This window comes from Anser anser (assembly GCF_964211835.1).
Source record: "Anser anser genome assembly, chromosome: 1".
NCBI lineage: Eukaryota > Metazoa > Chordata > Aves > Anseriformes > Anatidae > Anser > Anser anser.
The window spans coordinates 88,744,809-88,757,785 of NC_139720.1; the positions used below are offsets into that span (position 1 = coordinate 88,744,809).

Consider the following 12,977-nt stretch of genomic DNA (forward strand, 5'->3'; position numbering starts at 1 on the left):
TAACCTGATATTAAATCCATCTGTTGATATTTATTTAAAATGCAAGTTTTCATAGGATTTCTCTAATATTTTCAATGAAATTAATACATTCCAGTCATAATGAAGTAAATGCAAAGTTTCTCATAACTTCAACAGCTTTGAAAATATCTAGAAGCGCACTATTCAGATTGGACTCAAGCCTTCACAGAAGCATGCTTAAAGTGGACTGAATATGAAATCCCAAACCTGGGAGGCATTTTAAGAATTTTTCAACAAATTATCTATGCAAGAACATACGCTATTGCCTATTTTTCCAACTAACCTTGTCTGATTATTATGGCAATGCAGCCCAGAGCCAAGTAGTTATTCTTCTGTCCAGTGACCAGTTTTCTTCCTCATGTGAAGTAAAACAAGATTTCTCTTCACTGGCAAGCTACCAAGAAAAAAATATTTGGCAGATGATGCAATAATATTCCATTAACTCTGAAATGAAGGCTGGATTAAAACAGCCCACACTACTTGTTACTTTTTGAAACCTAGTTCTCTTTTAAATTATATGTTCTTAAAAAAAAAGGTCCTGTTTAGAAGGTGTCAAAGCAAAGCCTATCTGTATTTCCAAATAATGAAGTCTTCATCCCATGCTTTTATCTGGCTACTAGCCTTGCTGAATTGGAATTAGGTAGTTTGAAATTTCAGTCATTCCCTTTAAGGCCAAGTTTAGTGAAAGCATTAAACAAGAAACAAGCCCTATAGCATTAGGATGCATTTTCTGTGTTTAAAAGAGACTGTTCCAATTCATGGTATCTTCTTTTTAAAACTGTATCCCACTTGCCGTATTTGATCTTAACCAGAAAACTATATCCCTGTTTGTGTTGGAGCAAACAAAAATGAACTATTTTTAATTCTGTTTTGCATAATAACATTTGTCCTATTTTGTTCTTTGTGTGTGTACTCATATTTCAAATAAAATATATTGATATGGAAAACAATACTTAACTAGTATTAACTCATTGAAATTCTAAGTGCCACCAACATATGGTAGAAGAACTTTGTTGTTGTTTTTAAATTAAATATATAAGAGATCTCAAAAAAAAGCTTGTGAGATAAATATTGCACTACATCCAAAAGGTAGAAAATTACATTTCAGGTGAAAAATATATTTCCCAACTTGGTATTCTTTCTTTTTAAATCTCATTCTTTCTTATGAAAGAAATAAGAGATGGACAACCTGAAACGTATTTCAGTATGACTGGATGCAGAATGGCCCTTTTATCAAAACATAGCTTGCGTATCTAAAAATATCAGAACTGGTGACCTAGAAAATGTAAAAGAGATTAATGAAAATGAACCTAGAAATAAATACTGGCATATGATACTTCTAGCATGGTATATAATTTAATATTGTTAAAACTAAAGTGCTATTCTATTCCACTACAGGCTCTCTGAACATGAATGAAATGCTCAAAGCTGTGGGAATATTTGTATTTTATGATTAAATTAAGAACATAACTAATCAAAATTACATTCAAGAGTGACTCTTCTTCCTTCTGGTTTACAAGCAACCTCATCACTTAGGAGCACCCATATGAATAAACATATTAAGATTCAGGTATCTTCTCCCAGCTTCTATAAATTTCCTCCTCCTAATTTTAAAGTAAATCCAAACCTCTGATGTTCTTCACAGTCCTCATCAGCTTTTCTTTTCTTTAAAAATCACTCAGGAATATGAATCTGGTTATTGTTTTAGCAATAACTGCTAAATCCTCACATCCAGATGCATATCACTTCTTGTCTTTTTATAAATATTTCTTATCATAATGATCTACTTCTAATTTTGAGCATTTTCTATGCTCTTCTGACTTCTTGATTTGTAAACTCTCTAGGACGTTAATATTTTTGCTTGTTTTTGTATCACACAAGACACATTGAGACTTGATCCATAACTAGCATCTTCATGCACTGTAGGAACATGGACACAAGAAGTACTATGGATCATTTTGGGGGTAACCCTCTTACAGAAGTAGTCCTAATATAGCCTAACCAATTCATAAATCAAGCCTGAGCTAAACAAATGAATAAAAGACCCCAAGCAACAGACAAAGCACAATGCCTATATACACACACACACATAATTTTAGATAGTGGTGTGTGTGTGTAAGTATATATATATATATATATATATATATATATATGAATGTAAGCTACACACATCTTTTTACCCATCCATAGACGTAACAAAGAAAACTTCAAAGAAATCAAGACATCTCTGATGACATCTTTCTTTTCTGCTGTTTTGTATGAAGAGGTTTTGGTTTGCTGACAAATACCTTCACAAGTTTTACATTGATGCATATCACATGGTGATCACGAAATTATCAGAAGGAACTACTGATACTGTATGTGTTCATACAAGGATAAAAACTGAACAATAACAAGGTCTTAACCAAAAAATAAATAATCCTTTCAGGAAGTAACTTAATTCAAAACCACTTATTTATATTTGGCTCTCTACATTAGAGAATCTTTTGATGTTGATGTTGTGGAACTCCAGGCTGGGAAGGATAAGGTTGAATCCCTGTGGGTTAGGATCCGCGGGAAGGCCGGCAAGGCTAGCTTCCTGGTCGGGGTCTGATATAGACCGCCGAACCAGGATGAGGAGACGGATGAGGAGTTTTATAGGCAACTGACAGAAGTTGCAAAATCGTCGGCGCTTGTCCTCGTGGGGGACTTCAACTTCCCGGACATATCCTGGAAACACAACACGGCACAGAGAAAGCAGTCTAGGAGGTTTCTGGAGAGCGTGGGAGATAGCTTCCTGACGCAGCTGGTCAGTGAACCTATCAGGGGTGGTGCCCCGCTAGACCTTCTCTTCACAAACAGAGAAGGACTGGTGGGAGATGTGGTGGTCGGAAGCTGTCTTGGGCAGAGTGACCACGAAATGGTAGAGTTCTCTATTCTTGGCGAGGCCAGGAAGGGGACCAGTAAAACTGTTGTATTGGACTTCCGGAGGGCTGACTTTGAGCTGCTCAGGACGCTGGTTGGCCGAGTCCCTTGGGAGGCGGTTCTGAAGAGCAGAGGAGTCCAGGAAGGCTGGGTGCTCCTCAAGAAGGAAATCGTGATGGCACAGGAGCGGTCCGTCCCCACGTGTCCAAAGACGAGCCGGCGTGGAAGAAGACCGGCCTGGCTCAACAGAGAGTTGCGGCTTGTGCTTAGCAGAAAAAAGAGGGTTTATAATCTTTGGAAAAAAGGGCGGGCCACTGAGGAGGACTACAAGGATGTAGCGAGGCTGTGCAGGGAGAAAATTAGAAAGGCCAAAGCTCATCTGGAGCTCAACCTGGCTACTGCCGTTAAAGACAACAAAAAATCCTTTTACAAATATATCAACGCGAAACGGAGGACTAAGGAGAATCTCCATCCTTTACTGGATGCGAGGGGAAACCTAGTTACTAAGGATGAGGAAAAGGCTGAGGTGCTTAATGCCGCCTTTGCCTCAGTCTTTAGCGGCAATACCGGTTGTTCTCTGGATACCCAGTGCCTTGAGCTGGTGGAAGGGGATGGGGAGCAGGATGTGGCCTTCGCTATCCATGAGGAAATGGTTGGCGACCTGCTATGGAGCTTGGATGTGCGCAAGTCGATGGGGCCGGATGGGATGCACCCGAGGGTACTGAAAGAACTGGCGGAGGAGCTGGCCGAGCCGCTTTCCATCATTTATCGGCAGTCCTGGCTATCGGGGGAGGTCCCAGTTGACTGGCGGCTAGCAAACGTGACGCCCATCTACAAGAAGGGCCAGAGGGCAGACCCGGGGAACTATAGGCCTGTCAGTTTGACCTCAGTGCCAGGAAAGCTCATGGAGCAGATTATCTTGAGTGTCATCACGCGGCACTTGCAGGGCAAGCAGGCGATCAGGCCCAGTCAGCATGCGTTTATGAAAGGCAGGTCCTGCTTGACGAACCTGATCTCCTTCTATGACCAAGTGACGCGCTTGGTGGATGAGGGAAAGGCTGTGGATGTGGTTTACCTTGACCTCAGTAAGGCTTTTGACACAGTTCCCCACAACATTCTCCTCAAGAAACTGGCTGCTCGGGGCTTGGACTGGCGTACGCTTCGCTGGGTTAGAAACTGGCTGGATGGCCGGGCCCAGAGAGTTGTGGTGAATGGAGTCAAATCTGGTTGGAGGCCGGTCACTAGTGGTGTCCCCTAGGGCTCGGTACTGGGGCCGGTCCTCTTTAATATCTTTATCGATGATCTGGATGAGGGCGTCCAGTGCACCCTCAGTAAGTTTGCAGATGACACCAAGCTAAGTGCGTGTGTCGATCTGCTCGAGGGAAGGAAGGCTCTGCAGGAGGATCTGGATAGGCTGGAGCGATGGGCTGAGGTCAACTGTATGAAGTTCAACAAGGCCAAGTGCCGGGTCCTGCACCTGGGGCGCAACAACCCCAAGCAGAGCTACAGGCTGGGAGATGAGTGGCTGGAAAGCTGCCTGGCCGAGAGGGACCTGGGAGTATTGGTTGATAGTCGGCTGAATATGAGCCAGCAGTGTGCCCAGGTGGCCAAGAAGGCCAACAGCATCCTGGCTTGTATAAGAAGCAGTGTGGCCAGCAGGTCTAGGGAAGTGATTGTGCCCCTGTACTCGGCTCTGGTGAGGCCGCACCTCGAGTACTGTGTTCAGTTTTGGGCCCCTCGCTACAGGAAGGACATGGACGTGCTCGAGCGAGTCCAGAGAAGGGCGACCAAGCTGGCGAGGGGTCTGGAGAACAAGTCTTACGAGGAGCGGCTGAGGGAGCTGGGCTTGTTCAGCCTGGAGAAGAGGAGGCTCAGGGGTGACCTTATCGCTCTCTACAGTTACCTTAAAGGAGGCTGTAAAGAGGTGGGGGTTGGTCTGTTCTCCTACGTGCCTGGTGACAGGACGAGGGGGAATGGGCGAAAGTTGCGACAGGGGAGTTTTAGGTTGGATGTTAGGAAGTACTTCTTTACCGAAAGGGTTATTAAGCATTGGAACGGGCTGCCCAGGGAGGTGGTGGAGTCACCATCCCTGGAGGTCTTTAAAAGACGTTTAGATGTAGAGCTTAGCGATATGGTTTAGTGGAGTACTTAGTGTTAGGTCGGAGGTTGGACTCGATGATCTTGAGGTCTCTTCCAACCTAGAAATCTGTGATACTGTGATACTGTGAAATTGATTGATTTAAATTAAGAAAATTAAGAGTATTCTTATGTACTTCTTGCTTAATTCGGAGCTGTTATTTACAATATGGAAAATTACATTAATATGCAGAATCACTTAAAGATTTAAAAAAGCATGCAAAGAGTTTTTGTTTCTTTATTTTTAGGTACATATTTCTGGAAACATTTCGTTATGTGAAAATATTCATCATTTTGCTTTTTTATTTTCCATAGGATTTTAATATGCTTTGTAGTTTAACAATTTGGATTTCCCACAGGCCATAAATTCTATTTCTTAAAACATCTCTACTGACAGACTTCAAAATTAGAATGTGATTTAGATTACATGCATCACTTTCTGTCAATTATTCCCACATTACTTATTCACTTGAGCTGTCTCACTGTTATAACAATACATCAATAATTTCTACATGAATTCCTATGTGTTATTTTTCAGTTGCCACCATGACAAATAACTTTATCATCACCTTTGTCAGAACTTTTAATCAGTAGATCTCAAAGGTCTTTGGAGAATGGAAAGATACTAAGTAGTTAGGATTGCTTTGGTAGTTTGGCACTTTTTGGCACTTTTCCACAAAGAACCAGCTTGTTGAAATGAACCGTTCACAAAGCAGGACTTGATTTCCCTGGTTTTCCTGATGTGGGCTTAAGGACGGAGGGAAGAGAGGCTGTTCAAAGTAACAGTATGGGATTTTAGAAAACATTTACTCTTCCAGTGTCTCAAAATTGTCCAAGTATTCTAAAGTTCAGAAAATTCCAATCTCATTAATGCTTTGTTTCATAAATAAGTAATTAACAATAGGCAATTTTATTTTTCATTTGGATACAAAAGATTCATCTTGGCAGTGCTCCCGGTATGTGACTGCAGTACACCATCTATCACCACTACGCACCTCAGCCTCGGGCTCCAGAGGAGAGGACAGAGACAGTGAGACCCCTGAAGTAACTGCCTTGAATAGAGAAGGCAGAGGCTTGGCCGTCTGCACCAGGCCATGTCACTTCCCATGGCATATATTTATGGAACTGCATCGCAGAATGGTTGAGGCTGGAAGGCACTTCTGGAGGCCTTCTGGTCCAACCCTCCGGCTCAAGGATGGCCACACAGAGCATGTTGCACAGGCCCATGTCCTGGTGGGTTTTGAAAGTGTCCAAGGAGGAGACACAGCCTGTCTGGGCAACCCGTGCCAGTGCTCAGTCGTCCACATGGTAAAAAAGTGCTTCCTGCTCTTCAGATGGTACCTTCTCTGTTCCAGTTTGCGCCCAGTGTCTCTTGTACTAGCACCAGGCACCACTGAAAAGGGCATGGCTCCATCTTCTCTGCGCCTTCACAGAAATAAACACTTGCAGGGTGTTGTGTTCTTGTGTCAACAAAATGCAGTCACACACCCATGAAAACCCACAGTAATGTTACTGCAGCACGTTAACAGAAATACCAGTCTTTGGTTGCTCTCTTGTCTACACATCGTAGCGTAACTTCTCAAGAAAGGACCCCAACACTATAAGCCTCTCCTGCTTCCCCATGAGCCTTCACGGGGATCCAGCACCTGCAAGGTCTCCAACAGCAGGCCTCTGTTGCCAGGCTCACAAATTCAGTATGGCCACTCCTTCCAAAGAGGCAGGCCAAACACCTTACCTCACCAAACCCTTCAAAACAGATACTGCAATAGTGAGATGTTTTAATACACGCATTCATAACACAGAAGTGGCAGTCAGGGAGGGAGGGACTTTTTTTTTTTTTTTTTTCGGGGTGAGGGATGCGTACGTAGGCATTTTCACAGAACTTATATATAAAATATAAATAAAAGACTACTACTGTTACAGGGCAGAAAGATGAGGAGGTGATAACCCGCAGCCATACACTTCAAAACACAGAAGGAACTAAGCAGTGCAATATGGCATAAGCAGCAACAACAAAGCTTGCTTGAGTTACAAAATAAAAGGGTAGACTCAAATGCAGGAATCAAGTATTGGTATCTGCCACAGAGAGCAGAGCCAATATAAATGGTGCAAAAAGAGCGAGAATGATTTTTCCAAAGTTTTTACTCTAGCTAAAAGCCTTTTGACAATAGTGAAGGCAAAGTACCTAGCTAGGAAAAGCAAGTTACACAGGCAAAACTGTCAGAGGACACCAATTAAAGAGGGATTTTACATCATTTCAGGAACTTCACAAGCATAACTGTTACCTGCTCGCACTTGTGTGAGGCAGATCAACTGCTCCTACCTGAACTTCACACAGCCTGTGAGCCAAAGCAATTGCTTCGGGAATTCAGCCTTCCACATCAAAAAAGGTTAGCTTGCAGTTATTAAGTGCTTGAGAAAGTTTTTCCTTTGTGCAGGCATGACACTAACATTACGCCAGAACTCAACTATGAACTCTTTGAAGCAAGGACTGAACCTGACTAAGTGTGCATTTGGAATGGGGCCAGGCTCTGTTACCTACTGAACTGCAGTTTGTTGGCACCACTACAATCTCAATAAAAACAACAACAGCAGAACAAGAAGGATTTATAAGAGGTGCTAATATATCTTCACAGGACATAAAACAGTTGGCATATGAATTCTGAGGGAAGTTGACCTTCGGGTAGACTTTACAACAAAGCATGCAAGTGACTTATACGTGGATTATGTAGCTAAATTGAGATTAAAATTCATACGAGCATCTTGAAAAGCAAAATTGGGGGGAAACTACTTACTTAAAAAAACTACAACAGAGCCATAACTGGGAGAGAAAAGCCTACAGACAGCTCTCTCTTCCCCACACATATTCAACCTACCCAGACTAAAGAAAGTCTTCACCATGAACAGAAGTTCAGCCTACTTTTTTAAATGAAATTATGCTCTAAATCCACCTCTCTCACTGCATCAAAAAAAATTCCTCTGCTAACTCACCACATATGTTCACTCCCATTTTCTCATTGATTTCTGTCCTTCCAGCATGGCCAGCTAAAAGCACTACTCCTGCTTAGGCAGCCCCCAGCTGTAGCCGGGTAAGCAACTTAGCCCTACTAAATGGTGAGATTCACTGCTGCTGTACCCCTGTAGACAATAGCTTGCACTTCTCTCCCTTCTGCCACTCTCAGTTTTCAGGAGACGTATAGGAATTACAGTTCCTCAAGATTTTTATCTCCTTGGGAGGGAAAATTAGCTCTGCACTTTTTTATGTGCCAAGACATTGAAAGATGAATCCGCCTGTACTCAGACAAAAGAGGGGTCAGGGTGCTGACAACCACAGGAGTAACAAATCATCAAATACTACAAGAATATTAAGCAGCAGTCTATGAAAATATAAAAGATTAAAATGTTTGGGTGAGAAAAAGTAAAGATAATTTGCATTACCATCTGATTCACTCTGCAAAAGCAGAAATGAGTAAGTACTTCTAGAAATATATTGTCTGCAATGAATATTGAAAGTCAAAAATGGAAAGTAGCATTCTTACAATTCCATCAGCTTGAGGGAATAAATGACATTTCTGATTCATTTTCTAACAAAATTGGTGACAAAGACAAAGTTCCCATTGAAAGAGCCTCAAGTTATCTGTCTCACGAATTTTCTCCAAAAAGAAAGGAATAGGTAAAATGTTTTTCTTTAGGTAAATATGACAAGAATCTGCTTAGGCAGTCACCAATGTTTATGACAAATTATGACACATATGAGTTTGTTGAAAGCCTGACAAAATCTGTCCGATTTTTTCATCAACCAAGCTTTAAAGACTAATTTGTAGCAAGACCGTGCTGCATAATAGGTCTCTCATGAGCTGCAGAATTGGCCAACTAATACAACGTAAGAATGGAATAAAAGCGTTACTGAACAATTTTGTAAACCTGTAATAGGCTTTTATTTTAATTCATTTAGAGAAGATAGAGTGGGCAAATACTTCCCCTGAAGTATGATCAACATCTAAAAATCACTACAACAAATGCAGTCAGAAAATACAAAATAAAGTCTAGTGCTAGCAAGCCGCTCTCCACACAACAAGACAAATAGAAAACAAGGAGAGAATGGAAGTTTGGAAATACATGAGCAAGTGTAAGATGACTAAGTTGGTCAGAGAGGAAAAAGGCACAGTTGACTTTTGATAGAAAGCAAAGCTCATCTAGGTGCTTAGAGAGTTAAGTTAATCAGAACTACCCTATCTGTAACACTGTATAAGAAAACTAGGAATTTTCAAGGCTCACTGGCAGTAGTATCTGGATTATATTTGGCCAGTCTGAGACAAATGTAAATTCATGCATGAAGCAGGTTTCCGAAATCAAAGTGAAGAAAACTCGTAAATGCGAAAACAAGAAATCAAGTTTTGCAAACAAATCCCACACCAGTTTATTCTACTGTTGGTGTACATTGATTGCTCCTCCTTTTCTGCTCTGGGAGCCTTAGTGGATGGTATTTCTGTGTCAGGATGGAATAACATGAATAAATCAGACTGATTTTGGGTTACTGAAAAAAATAAATCACAGTTACATGGAATTTCATTTGTTTGGATATTATTTTTTTGTGTCCCTTTGGCCAACTTTGTGTTAAATTTTCAGGTTAGAATGCAAAAAGCTTTGCAAGACAGTCCAAATCTGTGGCATGTTTTAAAGCAATTATGACGAAGCTTCACGTGAAGGATGTTCTTCAAGTTGGTAGGCAACTCCTGCTCCCTAAGACAGCAAGAATAAACACAGGCAGAGAGGGGAGAGAGCAGTAGAACAAAAATATGCACTTTATTAGTTAAGACATAAGAAAGGCATAACTTTTGATGCAACAAAGAGCAATTGTGGAGGTACAATTGTGGAGGCCTCAATGTGCTTAACAACTCAAGGCATTGCTACTAGAGCTTGTAGCAGCAATTTGCCTTTAAAGCAGCGATGCCCAGAATGGATGTGTGCAGGGCCACCCATGAACCATAAGGCCATCATGTCTGAAATGAAAGCACTTAGACCCCCTCTCCCAAAAATGACTGTCCACTCCCCAGGCATCTGCAGTGCAGGGCTGAGGCTCTTTCCTCTCTTTTCTTTACCAAGCCAATTGCTGCATGCTAACCCAGACAATGAATCAGCCAGACAGCCACATGTTACATATTCGCGTGGAAAACTGAACCATATCAACCTGGTGAAATCTTAAAAGATAACCTAGTTTGCAATGCAGCTAAGGTGTGACCAGATGGTACCATGTAATTGGTGAATGTGTGCTGCAGGGAAATGAAGACCCTATTGTTTTGTGGCTGTTTTGAGATCTTTCCTCTGGAAATCATACATTATTTGGTTCTGTTCTTATCTGCTATGACATTTTGCATCGTTAAGGTTATTAGATGCTTGATTAACAGTTTTATCATATCAATGGTATGTTTTTATCATAGCATTTAGCTTCTAACATAAGATAAGGTTCACCCTTGTTATATAGTATAGATAATGATTTGAAAGACAAACCAGTAGGAGCAATTATGAAACAATAAAGCCAGGCATGTCAGCTAAGTTGATCAGCAAGATGTATTCTTTAAATTTTTACTAAAAAGATTTAATAAAGGGAATAAATAAGCAGAGAAATGAACTAGCAAGTTGTACATAAACACTACATAAATTTTTATATAAACCATATTGTCTTATATAATTTGCCGTTACTTGATGTTTTAATTTTTTAGAGTGGGATGACATGAGAGGACACAAAATATAAGATACTGGTAAGGTGATTTCTGTCTTAGAAGTTATCATACAATCCAGATTCATTTCCTAACATTTTGGAATGAGGGACTGGATGAGTACCAGGGTAAGGTATATTATTCATAGTATAAGAAAAGTCCACTCATCATTTCATATACACAGTGTGCTAACTGGTCCATTATTATACATTAGTAAGTTAAATTGCATACCTACTAATCCTCACAAAAAAAAAGCACTAATTTAAAATTAGTTGAAGTTGAAATTACATTTTCAACTAGTACATGGAGGTTCACCAAGCTTGCATAGAGTGCAGGCTCTAGACAGAGCTATCAAACTTTTTAAATGTTCATATTTCATTTCTGAAAATAAATACATAAATAATTCTGGGAGGATTCTCAAGAGTATTTTGAGAAGACTCAGAATGAACAATATTGAAAATTCACAGGCTTCTTATATACCAGCTCCTTATGAACTTGAATATACTTTGCGTATCTACCTTTATCAGAAATATTGACCAGTAAATTAAATATATGATATGTCCAAGTCCTGAGAAAATACTGGAATCAAATAAGTTATAAACATATAATAATAATTTAGTGACCAGCGATAAACTTTGATGAACAGTAAAAGAGGATTTGGGATTATAAATTATCTTATTTTAAAGCAAAATATCATTTCTCTGCATGAGAGTAATTCACTTCCCCACATGTACCTCTGTCTACTAACAAAAATCATGTTTATATCTATAGTCAATGCTGGTGATTTCAATCCTCCTTTCTACGCTGATGAATAACAACATTAAAGCAGGTCCATGTTATGAATTCAGAACTACTTCACAGCTTTATTATATTTACTACCAAACAACTTCAGCCAATTGATGTATGTTTTTCATCTCCACATTGGCAACAATAAGTAAGAAAATATTTAATGTGGATAGCTCTGTTCAGGCAGTGCTGTTCGACAGTGTCTGTTGCCTACAGTCATCTAAAGACTTGTTTTCACTCTTCAAAATGTTTTTTTCTCCCAGAGTAAACATGTAGGGAATACAAGAATAATCTATCTTATTGTAAACCAAATGAAAAATGGCCAACCATAAGCCAAGTGCAAAGGATGCCACGGTAATACAACCGGCATGTGTGTTTTTAACTAGAGATAATAGTGCATGTTACAAAACTGTGCACAAAATAGTGAAAATAAAATGCCCAACTTTCGGTCAGTGAAAATAAGAGAGTTTTGCTTCAGGGGTTCTTACTGCAGTAGATCTTTGTTAAATTCATACACCTGATAACAACCTCCCTGTCCCACTGGAAAATGGCTTTACCAAGTGTCCCCAACCCTTTTTATCCCTCTTTTCTTCATAATTTACATTTAAATCAGACAGAAATTTCAACTACCAACATCACTGGGAGTTGCTCACCTCTTCCACTGATAATTTGAGCCTCAGCTTCAGTGCTAGTGATTAAATTAACAAGTCAAACAAGGTAAATGTGGGAGGAGGAACCAGAGACATCTTTGTCGCACCTTCTATGCCAAACTGATTATGCTGATGGCAACAGTTTGTTTTTAGATCACTAATGGATCTATCCAAACAATCCATTTGACATCATTTTCACAAATAAGTAATTTCACCTATGGAAATTTTTCACAGAGCCTAATTGTCTAACATAATAAAGGGGACAATTGAGGGGAAACGTACAAGCTAACAGTAACTTCCAGACACTGGCAATTTGCCTGTTCTTTACAAACCCAGTGTGTCCTTTCTTTATTGAGATGGACAAAACATTCACCACTAATACAGCCAAAGACTTTTGGCAAAATAAGGGCACGTATTTTAACAACTTTAAATTCATGGGCAATCCAAAGAGAAAGAAAAAAGAACAAACTACTTCACAGAGCATTAAAAAATCCATCATACTGATAGAGCTTTCTTCTCCAAGGAGCCAAGAAAAAATTTGCAACACAAGGTATTGAGGGCAAGCTGTCAGATTGCTTAGAATGGCACAATAAAACAGAACTAATCTTTACGTAAATACTCATTTAATAATCTCATTTGTTCATTTAGACAGTTCTTAGCTGGATTTAAATAATTATCTGGTTTGCTTTGAGAAAAGGTGCTAGCCAGACTATGTACTCTTTTCTTGATTACAACTATTGTTGTCACTTATGTTATGCCATTT

General features: G+C 40.0%; 1 protein-coding gene across 11 annotated transcripts in view; it reads right to left on the minus strand.

Moving 5' to 3' along the window:
* EPHA6 (EPH receptor A6) overlaps positions 1 to 12,977 on the minus strand; it is a 575,874-nt gene that overhangs the window by 432,227 nt on the left and 130,670 nt on the right. The window contains exon 1 of one of the 11 annotated variants that reach the window (XM_083820703.1): positions 302 to 412. The exons of the other annotated variants lie outside the window; for them this stretch is intronic. The gene's annotated coding sequence lies outside the window, so the exon portion shown is untranslated. Of the gene's footprint in view, positions 1 to 301; positions 413 to 12,977 lie in introns of those variants that run through there. 11 annotated transcript variants of the gene reach the window in all.